The sequence below is a fragment of the Corvus brachyrhynchos genome, unplaced genomic scaffold, assembly GCF_000691975.1.
Source record: "Corvus brachyrhynchos isolate BGI_N302 unplaced genomic scaffold, ASM69197v1 scaffold116, whole genome shotgun sequence".
In the NCBI taxonomy this organism is placed as follows: Eukaryota; Metazoa; Chordata; class Aves; order Passeriformes; family Corvidae; genus Corvus; species Corvus brachyrhynchos.
The window spans coordinates 12,164,970-12,178,082 of NW_008240221.1; the positions used below are offsets into that span (position 1 = coordinate 12,164,970).

The 13,113-nt window shown below is 41.9% G+C and overlaps 1 long non-coding RNA gene across 1 annotated transcript in view; it reads left to right on the plus strand.

Annotated features, from left to right (window-relative positions):
- Positions 1-296: 296 nt before the first annotated feature.
- The window catches only part of LOC108449284, a 62,267-nt gene continuing 49,450 nt past the window's right edge, over positions 297-13,113 (plus strand). Inside the window, exons 1-2 of the long non-coding RNA XR_001865433.1 lie at positions 297-457; positions 553-668. This is a non-coding gene — a long non-coding RNA (uncharacterized LOC108449284). The remainder of the gene's footprint in view (positions 458-552; positions 669-13,113) is intronic.

Here is a 13,113-nt window from a genome sequence, read left to right on the forward strand (position 1 = left end):
TCTACATGTGTTTGAAGGTGGCAGAGGACCTGTTTTGGCAAATGCATTAATTCTTAGTGAATGATTAGGTGGGGTGGAGCTCTTCTCCCTCTGTATCAAGGAGGTTTCCCTCTTGATTTTTTTTAATTTTTTATGAGTAAGGTACAGGAAAGAAACTGCATAATTCATTGAACTGTATTTTAATCAGATGTTTGAATTTCACAATTCTATATGTCTTCCTAGGTATCTCAGCAATTTTTTTTGTATTTTAATCAGATAGTTTGAATTTCACAATTCCATATGTCTTCCTAGGTATCTCAGCAATTTTTTTTGGGTAACAGTAAAACACGAATTGTGCCACTGTTACCTCTTCCTGCTTCACCAAGCAGGACTCAAACGAGGAGATCGGTACAGTGATCCCAAGCCAAGAGCCTCAGAGGTTTCTAGCCGAGAAAAGACTGCAAAAGACACTTATGAGGTGATGTAGCAGAAGCTCCTTAATGTTTTTAACATCCAGAATGTCAAGGAAGAAGCCATTTTTACTCATACCTGAATGTTGTTTCTTCATTCTAGGTAGCAGATAAAGAAGCTTGCTGCTCTCTTGGAAGCACTTGTTGATCAGTGTCTCCTGCCTGGCATAGATGTCTGTACCGTCTGTGGCCAGGGATGCATTCCTTTATATTGTCCTGGTAAACTTAGCACAGAATTGGTGCTTTCTTGTATACTCTTAATTAATCTCATCTGAAGTGTGCTTCTAATAAACTTCTTCTAAGTTTTGTCACCAAACTCTTAACGTCTGTTAGAAATATAATTGGCATATACATTTAGTGATATTTTTTTTTAAGAAGCTTCTTTATTTAGAGAAATATGATGAGAAAACCACATTGAAGGAGTTGATTATGCTTGGTCTCCAGTGCACCATTAGCTGCATACTGCTGGCAAGTTTGGAAGATTACAAATAGCTATTTTTGGTGCTGAAGTTCTTATTTTCAGGGTATTACAACCTCACTCTAAAATGCTGAAGTACTTCCAATGACTTTAGAAGAAGCGCAAGTTGATTTCAGGACCTGTGGTAAACCAGATTGATGAGTAACTTGGGGTAGCTAGAGCATGAAGAGCAATGGGATGTCATAACTCTCTGGAAGAGTCATCTGTGTGTAACTGAACTCAGGATGATGTCATATCTCAAGCCATTCGGGGATCACTGAAATCTACAGAGATAGATTTTATCCCTTGTCATGGGGAATCCTCTGGATCAACTCCAGGCTGCAACTTGCTTGGACCTTCTGGTCTGTGAGAATTTTTTTCAGGCATGCTGGAAACATGGTTCATTTAACAAGGCTTATCAGCAAAACCAGGATCTGTGTTAAGGCTGATATTCCTGCCTAAGAGAAGGTTTCTTGCATCATTTCCATAAGAGTATTTTTATTTTGCTGTGCTTGATGGCCAGCACTTAACCAGACCATCTTTGGTTATGCAGAGCTGAATGTTTGAATGCTGAGCTGTCAGGTGCATGGCCAATATGGTTGAAATACAAAGATTCAAATTAGATACACTCATACTGAGTGCACTTCAAGGAATGGCAGAATAGTTTGGGTTGGAAGGGACCTTTAAAGTCTAGTCCAATCCACCTGCCATGGGCAAAGATGTCTACAACTACGTCAGGTTTCTCGGAGTCCCATGCAACCTGACCTTGAATATTTCCAAGGATGGGGTACCTACCACCTCTCACCACCCTCATTGTAAAAAACTTCTTTATATCTAATCTAAATCAGCTCTCTTAGTTTAAAATGATTGCTTATTGTCCTATTGCAGCAGGCCCTGCTAAAGAGTTTGTCCCCATCCTTTTTATAGGCCCCCTTCAAGTGCTGAATGGCCACAATAAGTTCTCCCTGAGCCCTTCTCTTCCCCAGGATAAACAACCCAACTCTGCTTTTCCTAACAGGAGAGGTGTTCCATCCCTCCAGTCATTTTTGTGGCCTCTTGTGGACTTGCTCTACCAGGTCAATGGCCTTTGTGTGCTGAGAGCCCCAGAGCTGAATGCAGCACTGCAGATGTGGTTTCAAGAAGGTGGAGTAGAGGGGCAGAATCACCTCCCTCACAGTTCATAAGAATTTCTGAGCTCAGGTCCTTGAGATAAACTGGGCATAGGAACAGTTAAATAAGTTCTCCCATTGTGCTGTGAAAACGCTGCAGGTGCCTGTCTTGGTCCAGTTGATAAGTGGAAAAGTAGAAGTGATACTCTTCTAGGGTGTGCACCAGGGTAGCATCAGCCTTTTGGCACCATTTGGACTCAGCTGGGCTTTGATATTTGTACCTGTCATTAAAAACTTAAACACTGAAGAAGGACATAATTGCAAGAATTTTATATTAAAATTATTCTAATAAAAGCCATTGGAGTTGGGATTCTTAAAACCCATTCACTAGGGGCACATCAGTTCCTGTCTTGATCTAGTCTCTGGGATTTTTTAAGCTGACTTTATTCTGTGTAAATTAAAACCAAAACTGAGACCAAACTGATTTTGAGGAAATTTTTAGACTCTGTGGAATTGAACGTAGTTCTTCTGGTCTTCTAAAATTATGCTTTCAACTTCTGCACCAGGAATATCAAGTTGGGACTTTTCCATAGTCATTTAAATCTTGCTGAGTGCTTTGAGTTTATCAGCAGGAGTACATGATGTGTTCTTCCCTTTCTACCCTCTACCCCCTTCCACAACTTTTTATTTCTATGTGATAGTACCCTGTTGGATATAAAGTAAACATGCTTGCTCCAGAAAGCTCTGTGATGAAAGGAAGAATAGAGATCTGCTCTTCCTATGGTGACAGAATGCCTAAATAAATTGTTGCCAGTATGAGCATAGAAGCTGGAGCAATGGTGTAGTTTAACCACTAGGAAATGTATTCAAAGAGCTACTGGTAGTAGAAGAAAATCAGCTAAAAATAAAGTCTGCCCCTTCCTAATGTTGCATGGTGGGTAGAAGGGAAATATTTATCAATTTGTTACACCTCCCCTTCCCCCCTCACCTTTATTTGAAAGCTCTCATTCAGTGGTGTAAGGGGATTGTCAACAACTGCATATGCAACTATAAGTTTTTTTTTCACCCAGTAAAACCACTTTTATAATTTGGATGCTGAAAATAGCTGCCTTCCTGCAGGAGGATGGAAAGTGCTGCAAAATGAGATCTCACTTGCAGAAAAATGTGTGCCTTTGTCTTAAAGACATCAGTAAAAGGATTTGTTTTGGGTGTTAAATATGTCAGCATTGTAAAGAGCCAGCAACCCACTTTGTTTTTAAATGTTTAAATAATTATTCCTATGCTATGCTGCCGTGAATTATGATTAATTATACGAGTCACAACTTGGTAAGAACCAACCCATGAATGAAATATTATATTCAAGGGTTTGTTTTTCTGCCTGTTTTTTTTAAATTCGTGAATTTTCTAATAAAAAAAAAGGCTGGCTACAAGAGGCCAGCTGGCACTATTATAGAGTGATAGGGGAGAGCTGTGAGCATCAAGAAGGCGCAGCGTGACGGAAGGCAGCCAAAAGGATTAAGGTATCTTAGAACTTCTTTGCCGTAGGCTTAGTCTGATGGCAGAGGGAACATGTAATTCCTGCTTTATTTTATTTGTGGCACAAGTGAGGAAGGGGGTTGGAGTTGTCATGACACAGTTTGAGGGATCGGGCCAGTGGAGCTGCTGCTGGGGCGTCATGGAAGTGCAGAAGGTCAAAATGGAGATGATGTTTTAGGTCACCTTTTTTCTAAAGCTGCCTTCCTGTGGGTCTCTTGGCATAAAAGGATAGTGAACGGGGCTGTCCAAATGGCAGAGGTTTCAAAGGGGGATTGGGAGTAATAAAAGAGTGCTCTGCTTTAGTATTAATGCTGCGTTGGCAGAACTCTGCAAATATTTTCAACTATTTTCACTGTATATCCAGGGACTACAGTTGCCTCTTATATTAGACAATGTCCCATTTACTCTGTGAGAGGATAGGCTGCCTTTTATTTCTGCCTTTTTTTTTTTTTTTTTTTAATAAGCAACAACAGTAAAGTAGTAGATACTGATATCTTTGAACTTTGTTCTTGTGAAAATTCAGGGACTTCATTTTATATTCCAGAGATATCATTGATACCACCTTTTTGGTGTGCACCTATTTGCATGCTTATATATACACATATATGTATTTATGGGTCTATATATATACACTGAAGGCCCACAAAGTTAATGATAAATTAAAAGATGCCCACATTCTAGTTTAAAGTTTTGGTATTTTTTTTTAGAATCCAGGTGTGAAGTTGACGGTGTCTCTTTAATACTTTCACTGGCATTATCTCTTAAATACTTCCATATTCAGTTTTAAAACATAAGTACTTGTGCCTCTTATCTTCTGCGACCACTGTTCTAGGAAAGAAAATCAACAGTCTTTGTAGGTATTTTACTTTCAAGGTATTGAGTCCTTGTGCCCTAATCTCTCTCGGAAGGGATTGTAGGAAGTGAAGTGCTGACTTGCTGCCTGTATTTAAATCCTCTTTGAGAACTTTTAATCTTTTTTATTTAATATTTTCAAGTCAGTTTGCAGCACGAGACTGCTCACAACTGCAGGGAGACTTGCCTTTTGGGAAGACGAGCACAACCTGTTTTGTGATGACTGAGATCTGGACTGTGGCATGTTTAGCCAGCCCTCGGGGTAGAGGTTGGCTGGACCTTAGGAACAGCCCTTAAATACACACACATGCACCTTGTATAAAGCTGCTCATACTTCTGGAAATACCCATAGGGTGTGCCAAAAGGCTTATTGCTGGAGGTTTGGGGTTGACTAACATCACTGCCTTAGCTGGGCTGAAGTGGACTGAGCTCAAGGCCACCCAACCCTTTGGATGCTATTTACAAAAGTAATTTGAGAAAACTGGAGAGCTGACAGAGATGGGTGCATCTCAGAATGGTGGCAGGTGAACACTGTTACAGAAGGAGCACTAGTTCTTTTCAGTTCTGAGTTTGGAAATCCTTGGGTTTTGCCTTACCACAGACTTTTGGGAAGGAAATCTTTCACTTCTCCCATAGCTCAAAAAAAATCCTGAATCAGAGCCTTGAGTGTTTTATTTAACATACTTGTTTAATTTCTAGGTCTGATTGAGTTTTTTGAGTAGTGGGTTACTGCTGGTTTTTTCAATTTGTGTTTGTTGTTACATGACAAAAGTATTTTTTGTTCTTAATATGTGTGTACTTTATAGCTTCCTAATACAATCTATGCACTCTTTAGTGCAACTTGACTGGCCAAAAACATAACAAACAGCAAATGCTTTTATTAGTATTTTTTTTAGCTTTATTAAATTGCCATAATTGATGCAAAATGAGCCCACACCTTAGCAAGAAGTAGAAGAAAATTGCAGCTGGTAAGGTTGAAGCCTACTCTAAAGTGAGTGTTGACAAGACAGATGTGAAGAGGGAGGCCATGTTGTCACTGTGGCAGTGTTAAATCTCTCTCCCAAAACAATTGCATGTAAAGCTCCACCTATGTGGCTAATCATGTTTGCATTGTTGAATGTTTCCATAGCACAGCAGTGCCTGCATGCTGCTTTAGATTAGATTAGCTGCACACTGTGTTGAATAGATAGCATTTTGGCTAACTGTGTGTCAAATGATACAGCCACTATGAAGTGACTGAAGCAGCATCTTCCTCCTGCCCTAACCAAACCTGCAGGCTTGTCTCTGTGAGGCCATTTAAAATCATTAGCATCAACAGCTTAGTACGGCTGACCAGAAGAGGGGATCTGAAAAGATTTTTTTTTTTTTTTGTCTGTTGGAGAGGGAGACTGTTTTACTTGTAGAAGAATATTAATTTTGAAAAGCAATGGTTCCCAAAATCCACTTTGTCCCTTACAAAGGGAGAGCATCACCATTTCTGTTACAGAGCAATTTTGTGATCAAGTCCTGGATGTACAGTCCTGCATAGACTCATATCTGGAAGTAGGTTATTAAAGAGAAGAAATGTTTTTCTTGCCTAGATGCTTAGGTCCTAAGTAGAGATACTTATTTTTTTTTAACCTAGATAGCAAGGGAGGAGGTGCAGTATGAGCAAGGTGCACTTCTGCTCCTGCAGCAGTAGCACATGCTCCTGTGGGTACAACTGTCTCAGGTGGCTGACATGGAGATGTCACTGTGCACATCTATCTTCAAAGCATCTCGGCAGTTTGTGGATGCCTGTTGTTGTACAGTGGCAAAAATAAATACACAGTTGTGGCAGTGTGCATTGCTTGACAAGGTGAGTTTGTTTCCAAAGCACAAGCCTCTCCATTCTGCTTATTTTTAGGGGGTGGGGGAAAACTGATTAAAATTAGTTTGGAGGAACATAAGCCTTCTAGACCACTTTAAAGCTCTACTGGTTGCTGCTCAAATGGACAACTGCCACTGGTTTTCTTCTCAGTACATTCACAGTGTCATGACTCAGGCAAGCAGATACTCAATTATTAATGACTTATCTACAAAGAAAAATAATTAAAAACAAACCCAAAGCAATAGAGCACTTAATTAAGAGTTAGTGGTGGAGTTTCCGCTGTCTCTTAATGGAAAGTTTCCAAGAACAATTTACCTTCCAGAAAGAGTACCTGCATCAGCCTGCCTCACTAAAAATGCCTCCCACGTAAACCAGAAGTTGGATCATACTTTTAGGCAGGCAAATAAACTTATTGATTAGACACTAATTGGAGTTCTGCAGAGTGGAAGGGAGCCTGCATATATTTCAGAGACTTCATGTAGAAACTTGCATTGGTGTTGCATTGTTGATGATCCCAAGAGCAGTTTACAGGAGGCCTAAGGAAACTTTGTCCTAGAGATTAATTTTACGACATTTTGCTCCTGTGGCACCTCTTGGTATCTGGTTGGCTTCGAACTCCCTTGGGCATTTCAGCAATGTCATTGTTACTGTCCTTGCCTTGTGTAGTACCATAGATTTTGTCGTTGTTCATCCCTTTTCCATGTCTTAAAAAAACAATCTGTAGCAAACTTCCCCCAAAATAGAAGGAAAATCTAAATGTCTTTAAGTAGAACTAAGATTTTTTGAAAATGCCAGTTAGCAGTACCTACCTGTAAGATGTAAATCCCTTGTGGAAGAGCTGTGTATGCAGCATGTGCAAATGAGTCTGTTTATCTCTCCAAGAGGGACACATCCAGGCTGACTCCTGCCTTCTGCCCTATTTCCCTGGAATTCTCTCCCACAGCAGGGCTCTGAAGCTACTCTAGTTTGGAGAACACAGGCTTACCAAGTCTTAGAGCAGTAAGACCTGCATGAATAAAAAAGCTGTCTGGGTCTTAGGATTTCAGTGGTCACTCTTCATGGGGCAAAAAGAATATAATATAATGAAATAGAATCAACTAATTTTAGCAGAATTGAATTTCTGAAGGTGTTTATTTCCTCACATCTCTATATGGTCTTGTTATGTTACTGTATGCTTGCTCCTTTCACAGAGTCATAGAACAGTTTGGGTTGGAAGAGACACTTTAAAATCAGAGCTTCATCCAGCCTGGCCTTGTCTTTGGTGTCTTCCTTCTTGCCCTGGGTTTCTGTGATTTTTTTTCTCTCCATGCTTGTAGTGTAAGGTCTTTATCTTTGCAGTCCTGTTCTGTTCCACTTCCATCTGTGAATGTGTGTCAGTTATTCCTGAGGATGCACAAACAGAAAGCATGCTAAGTAAGTCTCTAAATGCAATTTGGTAGCTGGAAATAAAGAGCAAAACCAGCAGGATGTGACCGGCAATGGCTTTGCAAACCAAAGGGGTGAGTGTTGTGTTAAATGAAGTCACAGTCCTTTCTCTATTATTTTTTTGTTGTTTTGAAGTGCTAGCAGTTTCGTTGCTGGAGGGTTTTATTTCCCCTTTAGTCCTCTGTATGCTGTGTTAGCTGACAGTAACTGGCTGATGAGGTAAATGATCTCATGACATTACTGTCTGTGATGGTTTTGTTTTGCTTTTCTCCCCTCCAGACATGATACGTGGGAGGAGGGCTTTAATTTAATTACTTGGAAAGAGGAGTCGGTGAGTGGTCACTCAAGATCTTGCAGAGGGCTGTAACCTACAACTCGTTAGTGTGGCTTGGTAAAAACCCCAACTGGGCAGGCAGCCTTTTGCAATCATTGTGATCATCTGCTTTAATTATGTTACTGTGTTCCCTATATAGGAGTAAGAAGCCAAAATAAAATCCTATAAGTAAGCTGTTAATGAATCTTAAGTCACTCAATTTCTGACTTTTCAGGTAAATTGGTGATAAAAATAGTGAAAACCATGGCAGTATTTGTTCTAAAACTTGTCTCTGGCTCACCTGAGCTTTCTCAGAGAAATTAGAAGAAAAATTCTTTAAGCTGCAAGTTTTCCATCCTTTGTGTTTGAGTTGTGTGGGTAACAGTGGCTCAATGGTGGCAGGATGCCCTTTACAGGGATGGGTAGAGAAAACAGCATTTGAGAAATTGGTCTCCTCCTGTTTTGTGTCAGTGATGGACCCAAATTCAGTGACAGAAGAATTGAAAAAGGAAGAGTTACGTGTTAAGTGTCGTCCCTTAATACTGTCCCTGCCCGGCTCTGTGGGGTGCCGCGTGCCCCCACAGACGCACGGGTGGGTTCAGTGCTACAGTCGGGAGCAAAGAGTCGAGAAGGGCATTTGTGTGCGTTCTGGCAGGAGCATTTATTGCTGCTGCACTGTCGAAGGGTGCACAGGCAAATACGAACATGGTCCCGAAGCTCAGAGTTTTATCCGGGGGCGGGGAAAGGGCAGGACCAGGGAACGGGGGCCAGTGGGGAACTCTGGGGGAGTGACAAGGGGTAGAGGCTGACAGCCAACCGGGGAATCCAAACTGGGACAGATTAACAACAGAACAAGCGTCCTGGGAGAAGCCTTTCTGGTCACCCTAGCATGAAGTGGTTCTTGTGGTACTAGGGACTTGTCTTACTGAAAACTCGCTGTCCCTTGTAATGTGTGTTCACCGGCCACCACAGTCCCTACCTGCAAGATGACTTCGGCAGCAGCGGTATCATGGCATTCATGTCCATGTTGCCATTCTGAGCCCTTGTTCTCTGTGTTTATTTAGTAAAGTTTTGTTTCTCTGAAGGCTTAGCTTACCACAGCCTTTTGGCACATGCAGGCTCTTGGTTGGCACAGCCAACGAAGTAGGCACCTTCAGAGGGGCTTTGTCAGAGAATGCTTCCTCCAAGCAAAGGTATCTAGATACTTTTTTCTTTCTGCTTTAGCTATTTCTGAAACTTAGCTATTGATCTATCAAAACCTGTATACTCTGAGTTTCTGTAAACCACCTATGATGAGAAAGCTGTACAGGGCTGCTCCTGCTGGCAGCTCATCCACGAAAATGTGGCCCTCCATTGAGAACAGCATGTTCTTCCTCTTGAGACAAATAAATACCTTTTGACAGGTAACTTGCTAACTGTGTATTTGTGCTTTGTGTTACACATGATTCCTGACATAACTAATTACCTTGAAATTGCAGATAAAGGTCCCTTTATACTGACTTGACAAAAATATTTTTGTTGTAACTTCTATTTATAAGAATATGGCATTTTTTAAAAGACAGTTTTAAGTAAACCTGTTTATTCGTTAAGTGCAGCTGTAAAACTGGTTTGAAAGAGGGTTGTTGATTACCCTTAAAACTACAAGACAAATTTTGGTCAATTTAAGAGCTTTGTGTGCATGATAGAAGAGAGTCCAGCTGAAAGCATGTGGTATAGCTGCTCCTTGTCACATGTAGGATGTTTGTTAGCAGGGGGTTGTTTGGGCTTTTTTTTTTTGTGTCAGTGATTCTGTTACTAAATGTTAGAGGAAGCTTAAGGAAAGTATCATCTGAATTTTTAACCTTGCTGAACAGTCAGCCTGCTCTGAAGCTCCTGATTAGTGCAGAATTTGATCACAAAGCATGATTGAGAGTAGCAGCTTGTCACTGTGTGTGATTAATGACAGCTCCACCTGCCATGGAGCTTCCTAAGTGGTAAAAGCAATCCAAACTGGAGTGTCCTCTTCACTCAGTCGCAATTTAGGTTGCAGATTTATTCCCTCATCTCCTCCCCCCTGGGCCCCCCCGAATAGTGTGAAGCTGAAAGAAATGATCAGAAATACCTGCAAAGATCGAGGATTACAACAGGAACCTGCTGGCTCATGAGGGGAAGTAGTGGCACAGAGCAGTGCAGGTGTGTTGGTGCTTTTGGTTGAGGGTCAGTAGAATGTATAAATACGAGTGTGCTGTGCTGCTCCTGAAGGAGGTACAGCTGGTGTAAGAGGCTGCACAGGGCTAGTTCAGGTGCACTCACCTTGCCCAGGCAGTTTGACCCACTTGTTATCCAGCCTGCTCTGACTAGATTTTAGCCATTTTTCAGGCTAGCTCTGTACAAAGTCTCAGTGAGAATTCTTGCAACTTTCTTTCTTTTTTTTAATTTTATCTTTTATAACATCTGCAACCCAGTACCTCTCACTGTTAAGCTCATGTTTGGCTTCTGCTGACCAAAACCTTCTCAGCAGTAGGAGCAAGCCTGTATATGCCCTGCTTGGCTTTTGAGAGCAAATCAATTTGGTACTATACCTGGAGAAATGAAGTTACCTGAAATATATTCCACAGTAGTGAATGATTTCTGCATGAATGAAGTCTTGCAGATACACCTCGTCATCCTGACTGACTCACTAATGTTATTATGGAGCAGAGTCTTTCACGTGGCTATGGTTTGCACCATGAGCACAGACTATAGGGACCTGCCTGGGGAAAGCGTGTATTTCTCTGTAATGGGCAAAGAAATTAAACTTCTACAAGAAACAAAGCTATCATTAGTGGTAAGTAATGTGCTTCAAAATTGTATATCAGTGAGAGCCTGCTCCTTTGCTCTCCTGCCTCTGGTAAACACTCCATATAAGTGATGCTTACAATTTTGTAGCTGACAGATCTGAAATAGAAATACATTTAAAAAAAAGAAATGTTTTTCCGGCATCCTGCCCTAGCTGCAGGTGGTTTGTCCTGGTAAAGCAGGTGTTGGTCACAGGGATGCACAGGGCAGTGGTAATGTCTCATGGTAGGAAGCATAGACAGGCTGGGGGAGTCTGTCCTAACGCTGGAGGTCCAGAGGAGAATTTGAGAGGTGGCCTTGGATTGCGAGAGTGACTCAAGCACATTCTAGCACTGATCACCTTTCTTAAAATAAAAACTGTTTGCATTTGAGGCAGTGAGGGTGGGATTTGTCTCCCCTTACCTCAGACATCTAAGTTTAAGCTCCTTGCCCCAGGGTGCCTGCATGTGCAGGAGAAAGAAATAGATTGCCCTGTCTGTGCCTGTTGTGAAGCTGTTGGTGCTGAGCTGTTGTGAAACTGTTGGTGCTGAGCTTAAGCTGGTGTTAGTGTCTCTCTCTCTCAGCCTGTTTGTGCTGGTGACCTGTTCCCTATTGTTCACCTCATGAAGTTCAGCAAGGCCAAGTGCAAGGTGCAGTGCATGGGTTAGGGCCGTCACCAGTGTCAGTGCAGCCTGGCTGATGCACCTGGGGGTGTTGGTCAATGAAAAACTGGATGTGACTCAGCAACATGTGCTTGCAGCCTAGAAAGCCCATTGTGTCCTGGGCTGCATCAAAAGCAGCATGGCCAGCAGGTCCAGGGAGGGAATTTTGCCCCTCTGTTCTCTCTGGAGGTCAGTGTCCACCTCTGAGGTCCTGGGTACAAGACAGACATGGACCTATTGGAGTGACTCCAGGGGAGCACCGTGAAAATGGTCAGAGGGCTGGAAGGGTTTTCTTGTAAAGACAGACTGAGACACTTGGGCTTGTTCAGAGCAAAGAAGGTTCTGAGGAGATCTTACTGTGGTGTTTCAGTGTTTAAGGATGCTTACCAGAAAGCTGGAGTGAGGCTTTTTACCAAGGTCTGTAGTGGCAGAATGAGGAGTAACAATTTTAAGCTGAAGGAGGGCAGATTTAGATTCCATGTAAGAAAAAAAAATTATGAGTCAGAGGGGAAAAAGGTGGTTTAGAGAAAACCACTCTGGTGTCAGTCTGTGGTTGCACTGGATATAGGGCTGCTGCTGCATTTGGTACAAATTCAGCATGAAACTTTCTGCTCTGGCTGCCTGTTTGGTGCCGCTTGCTTCCAGCGAGCCTTCCCGGTGTTCTCGGCAGGGTAAAAGCTTGATACTTCATTTTAAACAAAAATATCAGTTTCCAGAGCTTCTGTTTTGAATGCAATATGAGAGAGTGTGTATATAAATACTTTCTCTGGCTCATGCCTCTGTCTGCAGTGTGAATTAACATCAATGTTTTGTCTTCAGAAAAATGTTACCACATTATGTTGTTACGTGCCAGTATGACAACCTAATAGGATCATTGCTTCCAACTTTCCCCCTCTCCTTATTGCGGGAAATGATACCAATTTAGCTAATGAGGAACCCAAATACAGTAACTTGCAAATATTTGTATTTTGGCAGGCTGGTGTCTCTGCAATATATGGGCCTGTCTCTCCTAGTCCTTTGGTTTCAGAAGATGATACACTAGTTATTTCCATTTCCTATCCTTACCACAGAGTCTAAAGAGCAGCATCTCTTGAAATGCAGCATGGAACGTAATGTCTGGACAAGTATTTGATCTGATTTGCTTTAAAAAAGTATATTTGTGGGGAAGGAAATACTAGGAGATGTTTGGATGGTAGAACCTTTTAGAGTGCTTTTATTTATAAAATGTATGAGCACATCAACTCATCCTTTGAGGTGTTAAGGAAGTATTTCTGTTCCCATGGAATGAGGCCAGCAGGGAGACTGTGGCCTGGCCCAAAATCCCACAGACCCTGGTAAAAGAGGCAGTGAGAACCCAGTCCTATGAGTTCTGTTTCCTCCCAAGCTGATGGAAAGCAGGATGTTCAACATCTCGAGTGTGTAGAGGAGCATGGCTTTGAGACACCATGGGTATTCTTTGGTTCTGACGCAGTTCAGGTGATCCTGGCTGTTATCCAGGCCAGGTAGCAGTATCATCTTGCCTGTGGCAGTTGCTTGTGGAATTTGCAGCATGATCAAGGGAATTAAGCTCAGAAGACAGCAGTTAAAGGCTACCTTACTCCCTGCAAGCTAAGAGGATACAGCTGGGAACCTGTCTTGCTAATGTGGTGACTTGCAATGCCTTGA